The 10,754-nt window shown below is 55.8% G+C and overlaps 1 long non-coding RNA gene across 1 annotated transcript; it reads left to right on the top strand.

The window, feature by feature from the left end:
- The first annotated feature begins 1,771 nt into the window (after window positions 1–1,771).
- LOC135984051 (uncharacterized) lies at window positions 1,772–3,742 on the top strand. The gene is made up of 3 exons (XR_010601980.1): window positions 1,772–2,062; window positions 2,476–2,538; window positions 3,549–3,742. It is a non-coding gene; the product is annotated as an uncharacterized LOC135984051 (long non-coding RNA).
- The last annotated feature ends 7,012 nt before the right edge of the window (window positions 3,743–10,754 follow it).

Here is a 10,754-nt window from a genome sequence, read left to right on the forward strand (position 1 = left end):
GTTCAGAACCTTCTGCAGAGCCTGGATGGGAGTGAGCGCACCAGCGTGGCCAGGAAGCTAATCCCCTTATTCGATGCTGTAAGTCAGGGGCTCTTGACCTGCCCATCTCCAGCCAGGCAGTGTTGTGACTCTGGAGTTGTAGTGGTGGCATATCTGACCTGATCAGTTCCGAGCCATTGCCTGGGCCTCAGGCATTGGTGACACCTTGGTCTCTCGTGTTCTCTGTGTGTGGCATGCAACCGTTTGGTCTCCTGAGGACTGATATGCTTTAATCTAGCTCAAGTGAACATGCTCAATGTAGTGGTCATGGGGTGAAATGTAATGTCCTGTGCTTTGGAGTCTAGATGAATGAATGGCCCTTAAATGCTATGAAACTATGAAAGTGTTGAACCCATTAAAGAAACCCTCCAAAGAGCCCTTCACTGTGGATGGAGTCAGCACTTACAGGAGGCCTCCAGGGAAATTTAGGAACCACTGTCCTAACCTGTGTTGTCTGCCCCTCCACCCAAACCTTTCTGCAAATGGGTGCCCTCTTGGTGGGCAGACCATGGAGTTATTAGTCAGACTGGCCCCTATCTGTGGTTTGCATTGTGCCAAGCTCACCCTGTAAGGAGAGTGTGAAGCTCCCTCGGTGAGATCCCCTCATGGTTGTGTGTCCATCACAGGTGAGACCCCAGGTGCGCTCTGCTGCCATCATGCTCTTTACAAAGTTGCTTCACACAGTGAAGAGGAGGCAGAAGGCCCTGCTGCAGGAGGAAGTGACCCGCAGCCTGGTCCCACTGCTCCTTCACTTACAGGATGAGGACCCTGACGTGGGCAAGGTGAGTCCCGCTGCCATGTGCTCCCTGGTGCAGCAGGCCCTGACTGCTCCAGCTCTCCTGCTAGGTCTGTCTCCAGAGCCGCCTCCCAAAAGTGAAAAATCTCAGCCCTACCTGCTTACCCAAGCAAGTTCCCTGGCCTTCAATGGACACACAAGTGGAGATGTTTTATGGCTCCCAGCAGCCACTTCCTAAGTCACTGAACTGCAGCCACCATGAAGATCAAACTCCAGGAGCCTCCACTAATAGGAACAAAGAGACACCAAGGGTCAGCAGGATACCATGTGACCCCCACATTCCTTTCCCTGATTGATTATTTCAGCTGGCTTTTCACTGCAGAGTGACCTCAGATTCCAGCTCTTCTCATGATGCAAACTCTCCTTGTCCCATCTTGTGTTGCAGAGGTGTCAGAAAGCCTTGGCTGGGTGTTTTCAGCTCCTGGGATGGTCTTGTCCTAAGCAGATTAACAGCAAGAAGGCTTGGCACACCCATCCCCAGGTGGTGGACAAGATCTGCCAGCACTCTGTAAGTGAACAATCGGCTTCTCGTGAGTGCTGCTTCTAGATGTGGGACCGGAAACGTGTTCCCTCACTCACTGCTCTGATTGCATGTCTAGTACTAGCATACTGCACTCTGGCTTCCTCTTAGAAGCACCCAGCTCCCCCACTCCTCCCAGTGCCTGTCAGATCTGAACAGCCAGACCTGGCCAGGAGTTCAGTACGGAGGTGAAAGCTCAGAACATAAAGAATCAGATGATGGCAAAAATGCCTTCTGAATCCTGCAGGAAACTGGATGTCCCCATTTTTCACCTTACCCCAGCCCATTGGCCACTTCTGCACCGTATTTCCTATGCTCTGCACCCTCTCTAATGTCCTCCCCAGATGAAGCCCATACAACCGGGCTTCAGTGTTCTCTAGTACCAGCCTCCAGCCCTGCAGTGCCAGCAGCTCAGACACCAGCAATGTGTCTGGTGACACTTTGAAATGGTCATTTAATGACTGCCTGGCATGTAGATGGTCGCCCCCAGGATACATGGAGATGGGAGCTGCATTCTTCCCACCCCTCCAAGCCAAGCAGATGAAATCTCTCTTCTCCTCACCCTGCGGCCCCAGCAACAAGAAGCTTCTTTGGTTTCTATTCCTAGGTGCTGAAGCTCAAGAACGTATCTGACATCTTGCTCCAATGTCTGGATCACCTCCAAAGCCCCCAGGCTCCAATACGACGGGCAGCAGCCATCTTTATCGGTAACCACTACTTTTCTTAAGCAACTTCTATCTGAGAGGTTGTCCCGTGTTCTGCTTGGAGGGCACTAGCAGCAAGAATTAACCCCCTGGGATCCTAGTGTCTAGATATCCTGCCCTTGAGGCAGTTGGGCTGGGGATTATATCAAAAGGCCTGGAGCAAATTACAACCCTACCCTCCAGCTCCACCCACTGGAATCCCTGTGGGACTGCAGCAATACCATAGCCATTGGCAATCAGGCTCTCTGTATCTTCCAAGACATGAGCCTCTTTGTCTTGGAGCTTGTGGACTTGTCTGATTATCCCAGTGACCACTTGAAAGCTGTTTTGCTTGTTGGAAAGACTGACATTTTTTAAAAGGTAGCCCCAGGGGAGGTGAAAACTCCTGCAAGATTCATTTGCATTGTACGTTCCAGGTTGCACTGTTCGAAGCTCAGAGCCCGCCATGGTCAGGCAAGAGAAGGAGCTGATACTTCAGTGTAAGTAGTTGCCACATGGCTGTGTTTGCATATGGAAGGAGAGCTCATGCTCCTTGTAGGATATCAGGGTTGGAAGGGACCTCAGGAGATCATCTAATCCAACCCCCTGCTCAAAGCAGGACCAATCCCCAGATAGTGTTTGTTTGTTTTTTAAGCCCCAGTTCCCTAAATGGCCCTCTCAAGGATTGAACTCACAACCCTGGGTTTAGCAGGTCAATGCTCAAACCACTGAGCTATCCCTCCCACTTGTGAACCAGTCTAGGAAAAAGTGCAACTCCCCCGCCATGCTGCTGCATTGAGTTCAATTTAGACGTGGCCAGAGGTAGCTGTTGAGAGAGCCTGGACATCAGTCCCAGCTTTGTTTTCTCTGATGTCAGGCGTCACTTCCATCTCCAGGTGCCAGAAGGTTTTACAAGGAGAAAGTAAATGCCAGGCAGGGTGAGAGGCCCTGGCATGTGTCAGGGAGATGGTGCTAAGGAGGTGGATGCCCCAGAATGCAGTGGAAGATGGTGCTGCAAAGGGCAGATGTCACTGAGGACTTAAGGGGTTATCAGATGGTGATGACATTGATAGCCCTGGTGGGTCCAGAGCATCTGGGAGGAGTTAGTTGCTGTGGAAGATCAGGGGTTGCTCCAGGCACCAGCGCAGCAAGTGCGTACCTGGGACAGCAAGCCACGGGGGGCGGCGTGCCGGTCGCCGTGAGGGCGGCAGTCAGGCAGCCTTCGGCGGCATGCCTGCGGGAGGACTGCTGGTCCCGCAGCCTCGGTGGCAATTCGGCGGCAGGTACACTGAGGGCGCGGGACCGGCAGATCACCGACAGAAACGCCGCTGAATCCGCGTGACCAGCGGACCGCCCGCAGGCATACCACCAAAGGCCGCCTGACTGCCGTGCTTGGGGTGGCAAAAAACATAGAGCCGCCCCTGTGGAAGATACAGAGGCCCATGGTGCAGGTGCTAGGGCATGCTAATATGATATGTGTTTTGACCTGAGCTTCCTCTCTCTGTCTCAGCTCTCAGTGGCCTGCAGCAAGATCCGGATTTCTCTGTCCATGTCAGTATCTCACGGGCCATTCAGCAAGTTCGGGATGGTGGCAGAAACCAGTCACGTCAGACCCTAGGAGCTAGATTCAGGAACCTGCTCTGCTGCTTGACTGGCCAGGAGGAGAGGGAAAATGCTCCTGACAGAAATCTCTTGGGTGGCCCGGACCCTTCCCAAAGCCACCGATGGGACTCAGGAGGGCCCTGAGTTCCCACAGAGAAGTTGGTGACTGGAGGAGGTCAGCTGAGCCACCACTCCAGCCCCGAAGCCAGTGCCTGCATGATCCTGTGGTAATTACCTGCGTTGTTCCCCATGAGATGTAGGCAGCTGGGGATGAGTTTAAGTGACCCCAGTACTCAGCAGAATGACGGCTACTGGCTCCAGCTAAACAAAAAGGTGACAAGACTGTTAGTGTAAAACCAAGGGCATTTGCTCTTACGTCTCTGTCTTCCTTCCATAATGGGACAAGTTGCAAGATAGCTGGTTCATTACATCAGCCACGGCATTAATGACCTTTTCCCTTTCTTCTGATTAGCCTCCGATCTCTGATACATTCTTTGTGACCTTGTAGGAAGAGATGGAATCTGTGCATTAGCCCTCTCATGCTATGGAGCCACAAGAAGGTTTGACAGCAGAAGTAGATGCAGTGTGGACTAATCTACGAGGGACTAACAGGTTCATGCCATATGGTATGTTCGCTAGCTGATCTGCAAACTTGTGCTTTGGTCCCCTCATCCTTCTCCAGGTATTTATCCAGCTCCTCTCCATCCTCTCTCGTTCTATGCAATCCAGCCCAAATAGGGATAATTCTCCTTCACCAGCAACAGAGGGTCCTGTGGCACCTTTGAGACTAACAGAAGTACTGGGAGCATAAGCTTTCGTGGGTAAGAACCTCACTTCTTCAGATGCAAGGTGGCCTGCAGCAAGATCCGGAAATATCTTCTTGCATCTTCTTGCATCTGAAGAAGTGAGGTTCTTACCCACGAAAGCTTATGCTCCCAGTACTTCTGTTAGTCTCAAAGGTGCCACAGGACCCTCTGTTGCTTTTTACAGATTCAGACTAACACGGCTACCCCTCTGATACTTGTCTCCTTCACCAGCCTCTTATCTTACATAAACTGACCTTTCTCTAGACACGTATCCTACATGATAGCTAAGTTCAAAGCTGTCTGTGAAGAGTTACAGAGGGATCTCCCTAAACTGGATGACTGGGCAACAAAATGGCAGATGAAATTCAATGTTGATAAGTAGAAAGTAACGCAGCTTCCATGTACAACTGAGGGAATTCTGCACCAAAAAATTAAAAATTCTGTAAAATTCTGCATATTGTATTTGTCAAAATAACACAATATAATCACACCATTTTCCATTATTTGCTGACACATTTTTTTAATGAATTACCAAAATAATTAGGGATGTCGATTAATCGCAGTTAAGTCACGCGATTACCTGAAACAAATTAATTGCGATTAAAATAATTAATCATGATTAATCACAGTTTTAATCGCACTGTTAAGCAACAGAATACCAATTGAAATTTAGTAAATATTTGGAATAAATGAAATTAATAGGCAGCAAGTTTAAAACAAACATAAGGCAGTACATCTTCACACAACGCACAGTCAACCTGTGGAACTTGTTGCCAGGGGATGTTTTGAAGGTCAAAGGTATAACTGGGTTCAAAAACCACTGGATACATTCATGGAAGATAGCCACTGATGAATCTATTAGCTAAGATGGTCAGGCACACAACCCTATGCTCTGGGTGTCTGTAACAAGGTGCTGCAGGACCCTGTTGGCTCCTAACCCTGTTGGGCTGATAAAGTCACTTCAGTAACCTCTGGTGCAGTTTATTTACACGTTGTGCTCTCACCACCTTTTCACCATACAAGTAGCCCTTTACCTACAGGCAGGAGGGAGGGGAGAGCTACCTCCCTGCTTCCACTTCCTGCCTTTTCCCTTTCTTCTTGCTCCTCTCCTGGCTTCCTTCCCCTGAGGCTTTTATACAGCCCCAGCCTAATTAGGCAGCAGCTGTCTCTACTTCCCCAATTAGGGCCAGGTGGTCTAATCAGCTCCAATTCATCTCCCTTAATTGGAACCGGAGTGACCGAGGGCTGGCTCAGCAGCTCCTGCTCAGCTCCCCGTCACAGTGTCCCTCAACCTGGGACTGGATGATGGGGATGGATCACTTGATAAATTGCCCTGTTCTGTTCATTCCTTCTGAAGCATCTGGCACTGGCCACTGTCAGAAGATGGAATGCTGGGCTAGATGGACCACTGGTCTGATCCAATATGGCTGTTCGTATGATCCAGGCCTCTAGTTCCCCTTGGACAGTTAAATAAAACCCTTCATCTCTCCATCCATTGACATTATATAATCTCACTTTTCTTTAGACACTTGGGCCAGCACTTTCAAACATGGATGTCAAAAGTTAAGTACCTAAATCCATACTTCTTCTTCAAGGCTTAGCCGAACGGTCGGCCGTAGCAATTGTTCACCATTGATCCATTCCTGTGCTTGATGGGCCGAGAGCCCAACGTCGGAATAGACTTGAGGCACCCATGTAATAGGGGGCCTGCCTTTGGGCTGCCTGCATCCCTTGATTGGTGGAATTGTCTCTCGGATGTTACGAGCCACTCAAAGAACGGCGTTCGCCGGAACATCTTGTGGCATACTCTCCACATGTCTGAAAAGCATAAGACGCCATCTGCGGACAATGGCCCCAGTAGTCTGTAGACCGGAGCGACCATAAACATCTGCTTTACAAATGAAGTCGTTCCACTCTATGCCCAATATACAACGTTGGCATTTTATGTGGAAAGCCTCCAGCTTTGCCCACTCTGAGTGGCGCCAGTCCCAATGTTTCGCAGCCGTACAGCAGTACAGAGAGGATACAGCTCGATTAGATCCTGAACTTGGTTGTCGTGCCGAGATGATGCTGATTCCGTCTTCATTGTAAACGACCCATGAGAGAGGCTGCAATGCCACACTCAGGCACCTAAATAAATGGCCTGACCTTTCTCAAATGCTGAATACCAAGAACTTCTCACTCGAATCTGCCGAAGCCGTGGCTGTTCAGCTCCTCTGAAAATCAATCCACTCGTTTAGATGCCTGAATATGAATGTTAGTGCCAGACTTTGGACAGTGACATAGGAAGATATTGGCCTGAGCCTATGCATGGACTTTCATCCTACAATCCAGCCCCTCAACAGATACATCCCAGCTTCTGACTGTGAGCCATTCAGTTACAATGGGGAGGCCTAGATGCTGTAAGTGAATTAACATGTAATGATAGATAGACAGATAGATAGATAGTATAAGCTATTCTTTCTACCATCTGCCGTACGGATTTGCTCTGTAGAGCTTGCTGTCCCTGTTACTCATGGGTATTTATGTTCCAGAGGCCCACATGAGAGAGGGAAGGATTTCAGGCCCAAGGCCCAAGTGGGGCAGGAAGAAGCACACGCTCACCTCAGTTGCCTTCTTTGCTGAGGTAAGTTTTGTTGACTTGTTGAACTGAGATTGCAAAGCGTTGCTCAGTCCCATATTCTCACAACTGGCAGTGCCCCATATATATGTCTGGGGCACCTTGCAACCTCATTTCTCTCATGTCTCTGTCTTCCTTCCATAACAGGATGAGTTGCAAGACAGCTGGTTCATTACATCAGCCACGGCATTATTGACCTTTTCCCTTTCTACTGATTAGCCTCCGATCTCTGATACATTCTTTGTGACCTTGTAGGAAGAGATGGAGTCTGTGCATTAGCCCTCTCATGCTATGGAGCCACGAGAAGGTTTGACAGCAGGAGTAGATGCAGTGTGGACTAATCTACAAGGGACTAACAGGTTCATGCCATATAGCAGGCCTGCACAACATACGGCCCGCGGTGGCGTGCCTGCCCGCCGACAGGAGCCAGCAATGCGGGCGGCTGAGTCCAGCCCAATCAGAGCTGCGGTGGCGGGGCTTTCAGGCGCCCCACCCCCCGACCCAATGCCGGCGCCGGCGCAAGGATATTTTTGCACCCTCGCGCGCCACCGCCCCCCCTGCCCCAAGCAGGAAACAGGCACGGAGCCCTCGCGCGCTGCCGGCCCGCCTCCCCCACCCGCCCCAAGTGGAACACGGGGATGGAATCCTCGCGCGCCGCCGCGCCTCCACCCGCCCCAAGAGGGACACGGGGATGGAGCCCTCGCGCGCCGCTGCGCCTCCACCCGCCCCAAGCAGGACACGGGGATGGAGCCCTCGCGTGCCGCCGCGCCTCCACCCCCCCCCGCCCCAAGCGGGACACGGGGATGGAGCCCTCGCGCGCCGCCGCGCCTCCACTCCCCCCGCCCCAAGAGGGACACGGGGATGGAGCACTCTCGCGCTGCCGCACCTCCAGCCGCCCCAGCCCCAAGCGGGACACGGGGATGGAGCCCTCACGCGCCGCCGCGCCTCCACCCCCCCCGCCCCAAGAGCGACACGGGGATGGAGCACTCGCGCGCTGCCACACCTCCACCCGCCCCAGCCCCAAGCGGGACACGGGGATGTAGCCCTCGCGCGCCGCTGCACCTCCACCCCCCCGCCCCAAGCGGGACACGGGGATGGAGCCCTCGCGCGCCGCCGCGCCTCCACTCCCCCCGCCCCAAGCAGGACACGGGGATGGAGCACTCGCGCGCTGCCGCACCTCCACCCGCCCCCGCCCCAAGAGGGACACGGGGATGGAGCCCTCGCGCGCCGCCGCGCCACCACCCCCCCCGCCCCAAGAGGGACACGGGGATGGAGCACTCGCGCGCTGCCGCACCTCCACCCGCCCCAGCCCCCAGCGGGACACGGGGATCTAGCCCTCGCGCGCCGCCGCGCCTCCACCCTCCCCCCCCCGCCCCAAGCGGGACACGGGGATGGAGCCCTCGCACGCCGCCGCGCCTCCACCCCCCCTGCCCCAAGAGGGACACGGGGATGGAGCCCTCGCGCGCCGCCGCGCCTCCACCCCCCCCGCCCCAAGAGGGACACGGGGATGGAGCCCTCGCGCGCCGCTGCACCTCCACCCGCCCCCCGCCCCAAGCGGGACACAGGGATGGAGCCCTCACGCACCGCCACGCCTTGAAACACCCCCCCACCGCCCCAAGCGGGACACGGGGATGGAGCCCTCACGCGCCGCCACGCCTCCACCCCCCCCGCCCCAAGAGGGACACGGGGATGGAGCCCTCGCGCGCCGCCGCGCCTCCACCCCCCCCGCCCCAAGAGGGACACGGGGATGGAGCCCTCGCGCGCCGCTGCACCTCCACCCGCCCCCGCCCCAAGCGGGACACAGGGATGGAGCCCTCGCGTACCGCCACGCCTTCAAACCCCCCCCACCACCGCCCCAGGCGGGACACGGGGATGGAGCCCTCGCACGCCGCCGCGTCTCCATCTCCCCCCCCGGCCCCAAGCGGGACACGGAGCCCGCGCGCACCACCTTCCCTCCCCACTGCCCCAAGCGGGACACGGGCATGGAGCCCTCGCCCCCCCCCCCCCAGCAGGACACAGGGCTCTGCCACCGCCCCCGTCCTGAGCGCTTTTTGACCCCCCCCCCGGGACTCCTGCCCCATCCAACCCCCCGCGTTCCTTGATGCCCCCCCCGGGACCCTTCCCCATCCACCCCCTTCCCTGTCCCCTGACTGCCCTCCGCCGCCCCATCCAACTCCTCTCCTGATTCCCCATCCAACCACCCCTTCTCCCTGTCCCCTGACCACCCTTGGAACCCCTGCCCCTGACTGCCTCCCACCGCCCCATCCAACCCCTGCTCCTTCCTGACTGCACCCCGGGACCCTTGCCCCCATTCAATCCCCCTGTTCCCTGCCATCTGACCGCCCCGACCCCTATCCAGCCCCCCACCACCCTCCTGAACTCCCCTGCCCTCTATCCAACATCCCCTCCCTGCTCCCCTACCGCGCTGCCTGGAGGTGGCTGGCGGCGCTACAGCCGCGCTGCTCGGCTGGAGCCGGGCCATGCTGCCACCGCGCAGTGCTTGGAGCACTAGGTCAGTCTGAGCTTGCAGCCCCCCCACTTCTCGCCAATCAGCTGTTCGCGCAGGAAGCCTGGGAGGGCTGAGAAGCAAGCGGCACCTTCGCGCTCAGGCCCAGGGAGGCAGAGCGGAGGTGAGCTGGGTGGGGAGCGGTTCCCCTGCGCGCCCCTCCCCCCGGGTTACCTGCTGTGGCGCGGGCGGCTCCCTCCACCCCAGCTCACCTCCGCTCCGTCTCCGCCTCCCTGGGCTTGAGCGCGAAGCCGCTGCTTGCTTCTCTGCCCTCCCAGGCTTCCCGCGCGAACAGCTGATTCGCGGGAAGCGGGGGGGGGGGAGATGAGAAGAAGCGGGGCGGAGTGTTCAGAGGCGGAGGCGGAGCGGAGGTGAGCTGGGGCTGGGGAGCGGGGCGGAGAGCTGGAGCACCCATGGGGTCGGCTCCTAAGGCGCCACTTTTGGATAATGTGCTCAGGGGGAGCAGCCGCTCCCTCTGCTCCCCCCCAGCTACGGTCCTGGTCACTTCAACTTACCGGTTGTTAAATTTAGACGCCCTTTTAGAACCGGTCCCGCGCAGGACAACTGGTTCTAAAAGGGCTTCTAAATTTAACAACCGGTTCCCGCGAACCGGCTCCCGCTCACCACTGGAGACTCCCCTTGCCGCTCTCACCCTAGGAGCCAGAGACCTCCCAGCAGGGCTGGTGAGTGCGGCCAGGGAAGGGGGAAGAGTGTGGTGGAGTGAGTGTCTGAGAGGTGTGCGGGGGGTGCTGGGCTGTGAGGGTGTTGAGGGCGCTGGGCAGTGGGGGAGGTTTGTGTGTTTTGGGGTGCTAGGCAGTGGGGGCCTGTTGGGGGGTGCTGGGCAGTGAGGGAGATCTGTGTGTGTCAGGGCACTGGGGGTCTGTGTGGGACATTGTTTAGTTGTGGTGGTGGGGCTGTGGGGAAGGGCACTGGGAAGGAGGGAGGGAGGAGAAATCTGTGTGTATTGGGAAACTAGCGAGTGGGGTGCTGATGTGTATTAAGATGTGCTGATGTGATGTGGGGTGCTGATGTGTATTAAGAGTTACCAGCTGGATTGAGGACTGATAGATTTGGACAGAGTTTATATTGAATGGGCAAATGAAAAAGATCGCAGGGAAAAACAGTAAGGTTAGTTTAGCAGTCTTTGACATTTCGACCAATAAAGACATTAAAATGCATTTG

The sequence above is a fragment of the Chrysemys picta genome, chromosome 1 (genome assembly GCF_011386835.1).
Source record: "Chrysemys picta bellii isolate R12L10 chromosome 1, ASM1138683v2, whole genome shotgun sequence".
NCBI classification, from domain to species: Eukaryota; Metazoa; Chordata; order Testudines; family Emydidae; genus Chrysemys; species Chrysemys picta.